Below are 16,729 nucleotides of genomic sequence, written 5' to 3' on the forward strand. Positions count from 1 at the left end.
ATATCCTGTTTCTACATGATGTATATTTGGTAGATGTAGATCAGGTTCCCTGGTATTTTTCCTTTCTTTCAGTCTAAATAATACTTGCTGTATTTTTTTTTTATATAATTGTCAGCAAACTGTATGTGTTTTTTTCTCCTGTCTGGGTTTTCTAGCTCTGCTAAAGCTTTTTTTGTCTACTGATTCAGCTTCTGGACACTGCTTATTACTCCGTAAAGCTTTCTGTTTCTCATTTAGTCAATTCCTTTGTGCCCATTCCTGTCTAGTCTATGTGTCCTGTAAATTCTGTAAGTCTATGTATTTAGTTTTTTCTTCAATGCAACATAAAAGTTTAGAGCAATCTAATCACTAAATTGAGTCTGATCTCTGTGCTCTTTAGCTATCGAAGTTATTATATATTTTAGTGAGGTTATGGAAGGGTAAAGTGGATCAGAAGATATTCAACACTCTTGGGAAAGACCTCACCATCATGACTATCATCTGTGCTGATCTTGGCTCTTTGTTACAGTATTATGTTGAAGTGAAGATAACAAAAGTTATCTTCACCGCCTCGACTACTTGCGTGCTCTATGGCTCTTCGTTACTATGGGGATTTAAAGTTTTTCATTGCGTTTACGAGGTGTATGTGTGTGTGTGTGTGTGTGTGTGTGTGTGTGTGTGTGTGTGTGTGTGTGTGTGTGTGTGTGTGTGTGTGTGTGTGTGTGTGTGTGTTTAGAATTTTTAGCTTTTTCTTCAGTTCCTCCTCTGTCTTCTGAAACATTCTCTGTCATTGATAATCTCTGTGATAAATTTTTTTTACCGAATTTAAATAATAGTATTTATTTAACATAGCAAAACACGACTCACAGCATGCTAAACTCCATTAATGAACTTTCAGAACATTATAAAACTCAAACATTCCAAAATTCAGAAAGTAATTAAGGTAATTTTTTAATTAGATTGATTACTCTGCTCTGTAATCAGCTTCATGCAGATATAATGTAATAATACCTTCCTTTTTTTAATATATTACTGTTGGAATCGAAACAATTAATTAGATTTTATTGTCATGGTGTAATAGAGAAATAATTTCTTAACCTTCCATTAATCCACTTTTATGTATCATAACTTTATTGTATAAATACTCAGTTTCAGTCAGTTTTCGGTATTTATGTATAAACTGGTAGTTTAGTTTGTATAGCAACATTCACCAGTCTCTCTATATATCAAAATTTATATGATTGTTATAAATATTATCAAAGTCTTTAAACAAGGACATTGACGGACTATTTCAGTCAAAGTCATTGTTACAATCTCTCTCTCTCTCTCTCTCTCTCTCTCTCTCTCTCTCTCTCTCTCTCTCTCTCTCTCTCTCTCTCTCTCTCTCTCTCTCTCTCTCTCTTTCAAGTAGTGAGCTAGCTCAGGAGTGTGTTGACACAATGGTGAGTTGTTACAGTGGTGAGTAGTTAGAGTGGTGAGTTGTTACAGTGGTGAGTAGTTACAGTGGTGAGTAGTTACAGTGGTGAGTAGTTACAGTGGCGAGTAGTTACAGTGGTGAGTAGTTACAGTGGTGAGTAGTTACAGTGGCGAGTAGTTACAGTGGTGAGTAGTTACAGTGGTGAGTAGTTACAGTGGTGAGTAGTTACAGTGGTGAGTAGTTACAGTGGTGAGTAGTTACAGTGGTGAGTAGTTACAGTAGTGAGTAGTTACAGTGGTGAGTAGTTACAGTGGCTAGTTGTTACAGTGGTGAGTTGTTACAGTGGTGAGTAGTTACAGTGGTGAGTAGTTACAGTAGTGAGTAGTTACAGTGGTGAGTAGTTACAGTAGTGAGTAGTTACAGTGGTGAGTTGTTACAGTGGTGAGTAGTTACAGTGGTGAGTAGTTACAGTAGTGAGTTGTTACAGTGTTGAGTAGTTACAGTGGTGAGTTGTTACAGTGGTGAGTAGTTACAGTGGTGAGTAGTTACAGTGGTGAGTAGTTACAGTGGTGAGTAGTTACAGTGGCTAGTTGTTACAGTGGTGAGTAGTTACAGTGGTGAGTAGTTACAGTGGTGAGTAGTTACAGTGGTGAGTAGTTACAGTGGCTAGTTGTTACAGTGGTGAGTTGTTACAGTGGTGAGTAGTTACAGTGGTGAGTAGTTACAGTGGTGAGTAGTTACAGTGGCTAGTTGTTACAGTGGTGAGTTGTTACAGTGGTGAGTAGTTACAGTGGTGAGTAGTTACAGTGGTGAGTAGTTACAGTGGTGAGTTGTTACAGTGGTGAGTTGTTACAGTGGTGAGTTGTTACAGTGGTGAGTTAAAACAATTTTTGTTTTTTCTATTGAATTCCAAAAATTTGTACAAACAAATAAGCTAGAGTTCGTTGTGTGTGTTTGTTTCTTCCTCTGTTTTTAATTCTTGCTTTGAATGTAAAATCCAATTGTTATTGCCATTTGTTGCTCTGAAAACTTCGTATATTTTTTTTTAGGGGGGCGGAGCAACAGCTCGTATTTCTTATTGCAATGGGTTGTGATATTGCATTTAATATGCGTATTTTTTTATTTGTATTTGATTTAAGTTTTATTCTGTCCTCCTCCTCTTGTCCTCTGTCCTCTCAACGTTGAATTATAATTTTTTTCGTGGATATCAGATTTAATCTAAAAGTTCCCCAATAATTTGGAATCTCTGGCCGCCAAACACCGATACCTAGGCTTATAAAAAGACGCCATGAGACCACATTGAAACACCACTACTTTATGTAAATAGTTTTCATTACTTCCCCAAGTCCTCGCACTCTTTAGAAAATAACTGAAACGTTAATAAGGATTTATGTATAGATATATCCTAATTTACCCCAGCCTGGATAATGCTCCGAAAGGGAAGGTGGGTGAAATTTAATAAAACTTTGGCACTTGTCGAAGCGGCAGAGTGCCATGGTGGCTCTCATGGGAAGGCTATACTGGGACATTTCGCTGTGGCGTCTTCAAGATGCTGGGTTTTGGGGGGGAAGGAATGTCCAGTGAAGTCTTGCAACATCACTGTTGCCCTTTTAGTGATCTTGATTGCAGTCATGTGCCCGTTTTACTGTCGTGGGGGAGTATTGTCTGCTTTGCCAAGGCGTCGAGACTTTGTTAAGGGAATGGTCAGTGTTTTCAGTTTTAAATGTTGATTCCTGAGTTTATTGTCTTTGATGGGGAGATTGATGTTCAGTTTATGTGGGTGTTCTGGTCCAGGGAATGTGGGTGTTGTGGAGTCACACACACACACACACACACACACACGCGCGCACACACACACGCACACACACACACACACACACACACACACACACACACACACACACACACACACACGCACACACACACGCACACACACAGGCGGGATCCAAGAGTCAATGCTCGATCCTGCAAGCACAAATAGGTGAGTACACACACACACACACACACACACACACACACACACACACACACACACACACACACACACAGGCGGGATCCAAGAGTCAATGCTCGATCCTGCAAGCACAAATAGGTGAGTACACACACACACACACACACACACACACACACACACACACACACACACACACACACACACACAGGCGGGATCCAAGAGTCAATGCTCGATCCTGCAAGCAGAAATAGGTGAGTACACACACACACACACACACACACACACACACACACACACACACACACACACACACACAACACACACACACACACACACACACACACACACACACACACACACACACACAACACACAGAAATGAGTACCAAAGAGTCTAAAAGGGAAAGTAGAACAATGACCTTAACCATTGCATTACCTTTTCCAGTTGAGAAGAAAGAGAACAAGAAAACACGAGTGACTTTTAGGCAAGTCAGTGGCCCTGACAAACACCGGAGTGTAATTGTGCGGGGTGCATGACACAACAGCTTGATGGTACTGAAATGATAACCTGTGGAATACTGACTTGTCATTACTGGCAAGTAAGCATTTCTCCCTCATTCTTATCCCCTCCTCACTCTCCCTTACAATCTTCCTTACACTTTCCACCAATCTCCTTTGCACTCTCCTTCACTCTCCCTTGCTTTTTTAACTAAGACTAGAGTTCATAAGCCAACTGACGTACCTAGTGAAACTGCAAGCAAGAGCTGTTATCCTACCTCAGCTCATCTGAAGCCCGATCTTAGAAACTCATTTATTTCATGAGAGTGTACTTAGAAAACTAACTATCGCATAGGGAACTATTATATAGTAGCTATAATATATGGAACCTGGTGAAAATGCAAGCAAGAGCTGTAATCCTACCTCGCCTCAGTTGAAACTGTTCCTAGTTAAGTACAAGTAAGTGAGTACAACCAGGTGAATACAACTAGATGAGTACAATTAAATGAATGCAACAAGGTGAGTACAATTAATTAATTGAATACAACTAGGTAGGTACAGTTAATAAAATGAATACAACTAGGTGAGTAGAATTAACTAAATTAATACATCAAGGTGAGTACGGTTAACTAAATGAATGCGACTAGGTGAGTACAATCAACTAAATTAATACAACTAGATGAGTACAATTATCACCGTCCCAAAGAACTTGATGAATACAACCAGGTGAGTAAAACCAGGTGAGTACAGCTAGGTGAGTAAAACGAAGTGAGTACAACCAGATGAGTACACCCTCCCCCCCCCCCACACACATCCTCCAAAAATACTAGTTGAGTACGACCAGCTAAGTCCACTCCAGCACCCTCCAAACGAACCAGGTGAATACAACCAAAGGAGTACAAGCGAGTGAGTATACGTAGATGAGTACAAGCAGATGAGTAAGGTGAGTACCCTGGATGAGTCCCCCCTCCCTGGGAAACAAACAATTTCCCCAACGTTTGCTCTGGTGTCCAGAATTAGTCTTTGTTTTGAAAACATTCTTTCCTTGGTTTGTCAGGTCTTTGTTGTCAGTGGGAGCAGGTGGTCGATTACCTGCAACCATAATTAGCTGGGATGCTGCGTTCCCCTCGTTTGGTACGTGGGGCAAAGAGAGGGGAGAGATAGGAAAAACAGATGTGTGTGTGAGTGGGACAGAAGGGTAAGAGCAACAAGGGTCTTATAGAGAGGAGGTAAAGGATTGGGTGATTGGGGAAGATGATGAATGAGAGAGAGAAGAGAGAGAGACAGACTATGTTGGAAAGTGAATGTTTAAGAGGGATAGTAGTAACGCAAAGGATAAGTGAGAATAGGGAAATAGAACAGGTGAGAATAATTGAAAGCACGAAATAGAGCGAAGGTAGGTAGAAATTGAAGGAGAGAGAAATCTATAAAATCAAGAAAAAGAGTTGAGAGTAAATATGAGATGAAAGATACCACAGAAAACGGGAAAAGGTAAACACAAATGGCCGACCTCGTACAGGATTGCCAATTGAGGGTTACCTGCTTGACTTAGTAATTCTATATGGTTCCAGTTTCCCCCCACCCCCCTTCAACTCGTGTGTGTGCGTGTGTGTTTGTGTGTGTGTGTGTGTGTTTGTTTGTGTGTGTGTGTGTGTGTGTGTGTGTGTGTGTGTGTGTGTGTGTGTGTGTGTGTGTGTGTGTGTGTGTGTGCTTGTAATGATTTGTCCATTAACTGGGCCAACAGAGGTCACCTTTCCAGGGAATTGGGTGATTTATAGCTGTTAAAGCCGACAAACTGGGTCGTCAGTATTTGTCAAGGGAATTACATTACCAATTGACAGTTGTCAAGGGGGTTTAGACTAGTAATTTACAGTTGTCAACCACCGGGCAACATTAGTAATTTACAGCTATTTGGCTACTATATTAGTGATTTACAGCTATCTGGATGTAATATTAGTAATTTGCAGTTATCAGATGTATAAAATGAGCCCATTACCGTTGTCAGAGATATTACGACCCATCCAACTCAAATGAGAGCATTTACAACCACCATTTGCTCGAACGGACGAAAATGGACTGTTGAAGGGAACAGTGCTACCGTTGTGTACTGTTAATTGTATAGTGAGGACGTTAAAAAATAATTGAATGATTATTTTACCAGTACGAACAACAAGTAAAATATGTGATATCATAATGAAACTAAGATAAATAAACCGATAACGTATGTCGAAGGGGAATTAATTCCTTGTGTTAATCTTCGTGCTGTCGTTGTCCATTCTCTACAAAACGATAACACTTGTCTGGCTGGAATTACTTTTTGCTATCTCAAGTTGATATCTACATAATGTCTTCGGGATCTTTCCCCCCGACTTCTTCACGATATCTTCACGATAAATCGGTGTATACTGACTCTCGTTTATCACAGTAAGCCTCAATTAAAGGGTTATTGATTAATTACAATTATTTATTGATATGAAAACAAACTTTTGCTTGTTTAAATATATAAAAATCTCTGTGGTATTATTATTAATCATTACGAGGCTGAGATATTTGGACAATTGAGTTATTAATTAAATTTAGTCTAATTTCACGTGTGTTGGACAGTTTCGAGGAATAATTGGCCAATTAGGGTTAAGGGGGGGAGGGGAGGAAGTTGGTAAACTATAGTTTGGGTTCAATATAAGCAAGTTGCATTCTCTATATGTTGAATGTCAAGCAGTATGTATGACATGTAAATATATAGCATATGTCAGTAAGCATCATATGTATATCAGTATGTCTCATCTGTATATATTGTGTGTGTCAATATGTACCACATGTGCAAATATGAATCATGTGTGTGTTAGAATGTATACTGTGTTAGTATGTATACCCTTTCACTATGTATTACCATTAAATATGCATCAGCTGTCAGTATCAGGTGTCAGTGTAAATCACCCGGTATGTATACTGGCAATATGTCAGTATGAGTGAGTATGTGATGTCAGTATACATCACCTGTCAGTATTTTTTTATCTGTCCCTCTCTGTCTCTCTGTCTCTCTCTGTCTCTCTCTCTCTCTCTCTCTCTCTCTCTCTCTCTCTCTCTCTCTCTCTCTCTCTCTCTCTCTCTCTCTCTCTCTCTCTCTCTCTCTCTCTCTCTCTCCCTCTCTCTCTCTCTCTCTCTCTCTCTCTCTCTCGCTCGCTCTCTCTTTCTCTCTCTCTCTCTCTCTGTCTCTCTCTCTCTCTCTCTCTCTCTCTCTCTCTCTCTCTCTCTCTCTCTCTCTCTCTCTCTCTCTCTCTCTCTCTCTCTCTCTCCCTCTCTCTCTCTCTCTCTCTCTCTCTCTCTCTCTCTCTCTCTCTCTCTCTCTCTCTCTCTCTCTCTCTCTCTCTCTCTGTAGTTTCTCTGTTATCAGGTTTCCCCTGCTCTCTTTCTCTCCTGCTCTTTCTCTTTTTTCTCTCTTACTGCCTTTCTCTTTCCCTCTCCATGTCCGTATGACGTTAATGAACTCTTGCACACCACGTTTTTTCTACAGAGTTGCTTTTGCGCCTACTTTTTTGTGAGGATATACACAAAAGTCTCAAAAGCTGCCCTTTTTTATTCATTACAGTGACGTGACACGAATGGAAAAATATCTTCAAAGGACATCAGACTTAATATTGAATTATTTTTATAGAGAGAGGAAATATATTAGATCATATATAAAACGAAATTGTTGGCCTAGATTGATTTAAAACGTCATCCTATGTCATGTTATAGAAAATAAACATTTCAAAATTTATCCTTGTAATATTTTTTTACTCAATATATATATATATATATATATATATATATATATATATATATATATATATATGTATATATATATATATATATATATATATATATATATATATATATATATATAATATATATATATATTTATATATTTATATATATATATATAATATATATATATATTTATATATATAATATATATATATATATATATATATATATATATATATATATATATATATATATATATATATATATATATATATATATATATATATGGGGGTACCACCTCTGGTGGTACCCCCATATCTCTGTATTTTAACTCTGAATACATAAGAGAATAAGTAAAGAAGTAGCAATAGATTAATAGATTGTGTAGAAGCTGTTCAGAACATGTGATCTTGAGTCGCTAGCAGCGCGGCGGGCTAGAATGGGCGCCGTAAAATATGTGGTTTAATTTATATCTGATTAGATATAAATTAAAATTATTGATTCATGTTCTTTTTTTGTGATATTGAGTTTTGAAAGTCTTTTTTTCTTCTTGCATTTTGTATGTTATTCAAACAAACACACACACACATATACATACGTACATATACACACACACACATTCACATATGGGCCTCGGGGTTGAGTACATAGCGCTCGGGGGTCGTAGTCCTAAGGGCGCGGGTTCGATTCCCGACAGGAAACTAGTTTTGGTTCCAGAATTTGCGCAGAGTTTCTGTCACCCTAATGTACCTGTTCACCTAACAGAAAACAGGTACCTGGGAGTTATGTGTACAGACGTGTGTTTGTGCTGTTTCTTGGCCTATGTATAAATAAATGCAAACTAGGGAGGATATGCGTGCAAACTAGGATGGATGTGCATGCAACCTAGGATGGATATGCGTGCAAACTAGGATGGATGTGCGTGCAACCTAGGATGGATATGCACGCAAACTAGGATGGATGTGCGTGCAACCTAGGATGGATATGCACGCAAACTAGGATGGATGTGCGTGCAACCTAGGATGGATATGCACGCAAACTAGGATGGATGTGCGTGCAACCTAGGATGGATATGCACGCAAACTAGGATGGATGTGCGTGCAACCTAGGATGGATATGCACGCAAACTAGGATGGATATGCGTGCAACCTAGGATGGATATGCACGCAAACTAGGATGGATGTGCGTGCAACCTAGGATGGATATGCACGCAAACTAGGATGGATGTGCGTGCAACCTAGGATGGATATGCACGCAAACGAATGTAAATATACTTGAAAGTTATTTTATTTGACATACTAATGTGCGAACGGGTCTTAACAGTGACGAAAACCCAACAAGCACATCTAAGTGAGTACCTCTTGGTTAGTAAATCTAGGTGAGTACATCTAGGTGAGTACATCTAGGAGAGTATATCTAGGTGTGAAAATTTTGCTGAGTACCTCTATGTGAGTACATCTTGGTAAGTACATCTAGGTGAGTACATCTAGGAGAGTACATCTAGGTGTGAATATCTTGGTGAGTACCTCTAGGTGAGCACATCTAGGAGGGAATATCTAGGTGAGTACATCTAGGTGAGTACATGTAGGTGAGTACACCTATGTTGGCACACCTAAATGAGTACATCTAGCTGAGAATATCTAGGTGAGTAAATCTAGGTGTGTACATCTAGGTTAGCACATCTAAGTGAGTACATCTAGGTGAGTACGTGAGTATTCTACCCATTTTGCAAATGGGTAGAATGCCAGCAAATAACCAACATATTTAGGGAAATAAATGATACAATAATAATCTTTTAAGCTCCTACGATACAGCTGCATAAGTTCAAAAGTAGATATGGTAAGAGTCATAACAATAGATATCCAGCGACTAGATTTGAGAGGGGCCAAGAGCTAAAGCTCGATCCTGCAGACACAAATAAGTGAGTAAAAAATGGTGTGTGTACATTCACACACACATTCATAAACAAATACACGAACCATGTTCTCATAACATCAACAAATACACGAACCATGTTCTCATAACATCAACAAATACACGAACCATGTTCTCATAACATCAACAAATACACAACCTGTGTTCTCATAACATCAACAAATACACGAACCATGGTTTCATAACATCAATAAATACACGAACCATGTTCTCATAACATCAACAAATACACGAACCATGATTTCATAACATCAACAAATACACAAACAATGTGTCCATAGAAATTGGATAGACAGCCAATTTCCATAAAATCCTTCCCATTAGCAATGTAAACACGATCTTAACCACATTCCTGCCCCCTTCTCCCTCTTTATCAACATTGCCATAACCAATATGTGTGTGTACTCACCTAATTGTACCCACCTAATTGTGCTTGCGGGGGTTGAGCTTTGGCTCTTTGGTCCCGCCTCTCAACTGTCAATCAACTGGTGTACAGATTCCTGAGCCTACTGGGCTCTATCATATCTACATTTGAAACTGTGTATGGAGTCAGCCTCCACCACATTACTTCCTAGTGCATTCCATTTATTAACTACTCTGACACTGAAAAATTTTGTGTGTGTGTGTGTGTACTCACCTAATTGTGCTTGCGGGGGTTGAGCTCTGGCTCTTTGGTCAAAGAGCTCTTTGGTCTGTGTGTGTGTGTGTGTGTGTGTGTGTGTGTGTGTGTGTGTGTGTGTGTGTATGTGTGTGTGTGTGTGTGTGTGTGTGTGTGTGTCAGGCATCCGATAAAACTTCAGGTAACTGGATTTCTAATCCAAATATTTGGCCCGTGTGTCTCTGTATTTTATAGAAAAAGAGAGAGGGAGAGAGAGAGAGACAGACAGACAGACATAGAAAGAGAAAGATATACAAAGAGAGAGAATGTTGTACAGAATGATAAGGATACAAAGAGAGAGACAAAGAGATATAATCATTGAAAAGATTATATATATATATATATATATATATATATATATATATATATATATAGAGAGAGAGAGAGAGAGAGAGAGAGAGAGAGAGAGAGAGAGAGAGAGAGAGAGAGAGAGAGAGAGAGAGGAATACAGAGAGACAAATGTACAGAGAGAGAAAGAGAGACGTAGAAAGGTATCAGCGATAGGTACATATAATAGATAGAAGTGCACAGACATAGATAAAGTACACAGAGAAAGATAAAGGAAGATATACATTGCAAATTGAACATAAAGAAAGATACACACTCCCAAGCAAACACCCTAGACCACCGCACCACAACATGCTCACAAGGAATGCAACCTGGGATTCCACTGAACCCTCTAGGGTATCCTGAGGCTTCCAACTGAAGCCCAATCAGGGTTTTCATTCATTGTCCCCCTCCATACACTCTGGCGTATGGTCCAGGAGTTCCGCCTCCAACGTTTCTCGTCATATGCAAAATAAAATCACAATCAAATCTACGAAACAGATAGACACAGAGAAAGGCACACAGAGCTGGAAAGTGATACACAGAGACAAAAATATATATAGAAAGAGAAAAGAGAAGAAGGGGAACCAATCAAAACCACGAATGAAAAAAAATATGTGGGGGAGAACACTTGAAAATGGACAGGAATAATGGGAAATAAGACAAAGAAAGAAGAAGCAGGTAAGAGGAGAAATGGAAGGAGAGAGAAGGGAAGGGAAAACTTGAGGTTGGGGAAGAAACACTTGAGGGAAGGGAGGAAGATAAAAGACAAGCACGAGGGACATGAGAATAAAAAAATCGTGTTGATATGCAAGAGAAGAGAGGGGGTGAGAGAGAGAAAAAAGGGAGAGAGGTAGAAGGGAGGGAGAGGAAAAGTCACATGAAGGAACAGATACAACAATTGAGGGAAGGATAGAATACAAATACTGGCGCAAATAGAATATATATTTTGGGAAATATAGAGAGGTTGGATGGGATAGAGATGAGAAAAGAGAGAGAGAGAGAGAGAGAGAGAGAGAGAGAGAGAGAGAGAGAGAGAGAGAGAGAGAGAGAGAGAGAGAGAGAGAGGAGTGGAATGTCAATAGACTGGGCGTGACGACTTGCATTTTCCTGTGTTGACCATCCTGGCTCTCACAACCAGCTGTGTGAGAGAGAGAGAGAGAGAGAGAGAGAGAGAGAGAGAGAGAGAGAGAGAGAGAGAGAGAGAGATACAGAGAGAGACAGAGAGCGAGAGAGAGAGATATGGGTGGAGAAGAGAGAAAGAGATGCTCTATGGACTGAAGGGAAAAACATACAGATATTATCACTCAGAGAAGCAGTTACACATCAATAAAAATAAAAGAAGAACATCACTAACATCAAACAAAAAAATTATAAATCCCATCCTACGTATAAAACTAAAAAAAAAAAATTACAAAAATGCAAAACCCAAGAATGATCTAAGGAAGTATCTGCTGCCTTAAAACCAAACGACCCACACTGCTACCAGGCCCCACACTACCCAACCATCACCGTAAATGAACCAATCACCTTACAGGCGCCTTTACCCACGTGCCCGCCGCCGTAAACCCCCATTACCCTCCCTCTTCAATCCCAATCTTCCCCATCCCCATCCTGGGGCAGGAGAAAGGTAAACACAGCCAGGCCCATATCGACGAGAGGCAAGGAGGCACCTTGCCTCTGGCTGCCTCACAAGGTTCTGGGAGCAGCAGGAGGAGTTCCTCGCTGGAGCGGTAACCTCACTATTGGTATAAAATGATTTACGGCCGCCGGCTGAATGCCAATATACCATTAATTTGCAAAGGCAATTAGCGGACTGATAGAATGACCTGTGATGCATTGTTAAGGTGTGAGAGGAGGGTTAGAGAGGGAGGGAGAGTGGGAGTGAGGGAGGGAGAGAGAGAGAGAGAGAGGGATTGGCGATTTGTGGGGAGAAATGGAGGGTGAGAGGGAGATTGGAAGGGAGGGAAGCAGAGAGAGAGGAAAGAAGAATGACGGACGAACGGAGGGACGGACGGACGGATAGGCATAGATCCGTACGGACGGTCAAGACAGAAGGTGTATCATGCAGCAGGTGCGTAAAAAGTACATTCATTAGAAACTACTTCACTTAGCCAACCACTTGGACTGGACGGTAGAACGTTTCTCTCGCTTCTTGCATGTCGGCGTTCAATCCCCGACCATCCAAGGGGCACCATTTCTTTTCCCCCGTCCTATGCTAAATCCCTACAATCCTACCCTTCCAAGTGCCATATTGTCGTAATGGCTTAGCGCTTTCTAACAATCATCAACATCTTCTTCCCTGAAGCAGCAGTGGCGCTTATTTACAAGCTTATTTACAACCTATTTACAACTTATTTACAGAGTTCAGCAGTTGTCGCTTCATTAGAGATATTCTTGGCCTAAATAACTTATTCTGTTGTTAGCTGAAAATGGGTCAGTCTCCACCTCTGACTGCTCCTCTCTTGTAGCACTAGAGACTACAAGTGCCTGCAGTGCCCGGAGTGCCCGGAAGAGTACCCAGAGTGCCCGGAAGAGTGCCCAGAGTGCCTAGAAGAGTGCATTCTTCTGGGCACTCCTTGTCGTTGTCTTATGACTTCCACTCAGGTTTAGTCTAGTTCTCAGCTATGCGGTTGTTTCTTAGAATTGGATGCCTTGAAAACATCTTAAATTCCCCTTCTTGATTCCCTTCTTATATTTATTCGATCGGTTGCATATGTTTAGATCACCTGTTTATTCTGGGTTTTTTATATACACAATTATTATTATTATTTTTATTATTATTTTGTTTTTCTTGGCATTATATGTTGCAGTTTGGTTTATTTTGTAGTTTGGTTTATTAAATTTCCTCATCCCTTTGTTTATTATTGATAATAAATGACTCTTCTCAGCCGATGTGCAGATCCATGTGACATGCTCCAATTGTTCTTTAACTGTGTTCCTTCTATGTTCTTCTCGCTGCACATTCTCCAAATGTTCTCTATTAGGTAGTTCTCTTTCGTGTAGTCTAGTCTTGTTCTTGTCTTAATTTTTAAGTAATATATTCACGGAGCAAGAACACAATGGTTGCCTGGCTAATAGGGGAATTTCAGCTTTAAAGTTCTTAAAGTTCTTATTTTGGGTGATAAGATCAAATCCAGAAGGTAAGGTTTATTTTTCCAATTCCACTGATTCATCTTTTACATATGTAACAAAGTTCCGTTATATAATTAAAAATATATAGTCAAATGTTGTCCTCGCCACTTGTGTTTCTTGATTCCCAGTCTGTCACTTGGTAATTTAGATCCCCCATGATCAGTAATTCGGTTTTTATATTGTGAGTTTCTGTTGCTTTGTTCGTATTGTATTCCATAATAATTACTTCCATTTTACTTGGTCCAATATCTATCCACGTGAAAACTGTAATGAAATCATAATTTCTTATATGAACATGGAAAAGTGAACATTTATTCGTAAAATTATTCAATGATATACGGGGCTTGTATTACATAAATAGACTGGTAGAACAGGTACACACACACCCTTGTATTGCCTAAGTATACGGCATTATACACAGATACACGCGCTTGTATTATACAGCACATTCACCTCCGAGAGTATATAGAATTATACTTTGCTGTGAATACAATGGAACGGAGAATGTGCACGCTCTAATAGACCTCTGCATTAATATTCAACCCACAGTTTCTCGTATATAAGATTGTCTCTCTCTCTCTCTCTCTCTCTCTCTCTCTCTCTCTCTCTCTCTCTCTCTCTCTCTCTCTCTCTCTCTCTCTCTCTCTCTCTCTCTCTCTCTCCTGGCCAGGGTAACACAAACCTAACCGGAAACGAAGCACCACTGTTACAATAATCAAATACTGACTCACAGAGGGAGACGACTAATTTCACTAGAACTCAACACTGCTAAGAAGACAACACTCAGGTATAATTATGCTACCCAGTGGCTGTGTTGTTGTGTTTCTTAGATACACTCCACGGCACACGTCTCCTGCACTCCCCAGGAAAATGTAATATTACTATCAAAGGAGAAAACACTCCGACTGGATGAATGTAATGAGTGAAGTGCCTCAAAAATTCTAAGTTTGAAAAATAGCCTTTTTGAAAAACTATTTAAGACAAAAGGACGAAAAGAATTTTGAAGTGGCCGTCAGCGAAAATCTTAAAATACACAAAGGATTATATAGGACAAAAAGCCAATATAATTGATGTTGACCAGACCACACACTGGAAGTTGAAGGGACGACGACGTTTCGGTCCGTCCTGGACCATTCTCAAGTCGATTGTGAAGAGGAGGTAGAGACAGGCAATAAATAGCCAAGAGAGAGCTGAGGAGCAAAGTAAGGTGTAGGGGATAGTAGTAATAATGAGAACTGCAGAGGGCCTATTGGCCCATACGAGGCAGCTCCTATTATAACCACCGAATGAGAACTCGGTGGTTAACAATATAATTCTAAACTTCATAGCTAAAAAGGTGCCTTATAGAACGCCAGAGACCATCAGATTCTATATAATACCTTGGTCTAGACCAGGCTTGTAATACGGTCTGTTTTGGTCACTTAATTATAAATAAAATATGAATACAGGCTCCAGAAAGATTCGAAGATTTACTTTTCTTTAAAAATCATCGAGAACAAGATAACCTAAACACGCCTTTAATAAATGTAACAACTTGGACGTAATGTACTAAAAAAATGAGTACTTACATGCTAACCCATGAAATGGTATGTACTTCCGTATTCTCCCATGTATTCCCATCTACTCTCAGGCAATTTAGTGTATATCCATGTACTTTCATGTACTCCCACGTACTTCAATGCACTCAAATCCACTCCCATGTAATTTAATACATTCCAATGTACTCCCATTTACTCCTATGTACATACAAGCACTTCACTCTTCTCCTCTTCCATGTATTTCCGTGCACTATAATATACTCCCATTCCATCCCATGTACTTCCTTTCACTCCCATGTACTCCCATTACCACAGCTCGTACGAAGAGATGGGACTGTGGCACATGAAGCACTAATCCTCTACAATACAGCATGTATCAAGCGATCCGACCCCTTAAAAAGTCTGCATATGAGAATAGACGAACACAACACGTTGGATGTAAAGGGTTATATTCCTTTTGGGGTCGTGTAGATAGATACATAAATAGATAGATAGATTCAGGCCATTGTTCAGGCCACTGGGGACCATTCAGGCTCGTGAATATGTATATAAACTGGGTTAAAAAAGTAGATAAAAACACATGCTGCAGAAACTCGTAGAGGTGAAGTGAAGTGATGCAAATTTAATAGAGAGTTTCATACTCGCTACACCGACACTGCTGAGTGGATCAGTCAACTCAAATCCGGATTTTTAGTTTTTTTTTATTTAGCTCAATAAAAATTGAGTTTTTAAAATTAAAAAAATTAAATTTAAAATTAAATTTAAAATTTAAAATTAAATTTAAAATTTAAAATTAAATTTAAAATTAAAAATTAAATTTAAAACTTAAAATTAAATTTAAAATTTAAAATTAAATTTAAAATTTAAAATTAAATTTAAAATTTAAAATTAAATTTAAAATTAAAAATAAAATTTAAAACTTAAAATTAAATTTAAAATTTAAAATTAAATTTAAAATTTAAAATTTAATTTAACATTTAAAATTAAATTTAAAATTTTAATTTAAATTTAAAATTAAATTTAAAATTAAATTTAAAATTAAGTTTAAAAATTAATTTTACCTGGTTTGTGTATGAATATGTCCAGCTTATCGTACTTTGTATGCATGTGTTTGGATTGTGTTATGATTGCTGTGTGGTTAGTTATTATCACTGGCGCAGTGTTAGTAAAATCGGACCTGCGGTGCCCGGGTCGCTCTGATAGCTAAAACACGGTTACACACACACACACACACACACACACACACACTGGTTTCAGTTAACAATAACTGGTAAGAGGCGCATCAGGGTGAAAGAAACTCTGCCTATTGTTTCTCTCCGGCGCTTTGGATCGAACCCGGGACCACAGGATCACGTGTCAAGTGTTCTGTCCGCTCAGCCAGCGGCTCCCCTCACCGGTTCATCCAATCTGAATTCTTATTGGTTGTCAGTACTGTTAATTGGACAGTTCGCTGACTGATAGTTTAATATGCTATGAATGAATGGGAGTATAAGAGAAAGAGAGAGAGAGAAAGAGAGAGAGAGGAAGAAAAAGAGAGAGAGA

Source organism: Procambarus clarkii, chromosome 45 (genome assembly GCF_040958095.1).
Source record: "Procambarus clarkii isolate CNS0578487 chromosome 45, FALCON_Pclarkii_2.0, whole genome shotgun sequence".
NCBI lineage: Eukaryota > Metazoa > Arthropoda > Malacostraca > Decapoda > Cambaridae > Procambarus > Procambarus clarkii.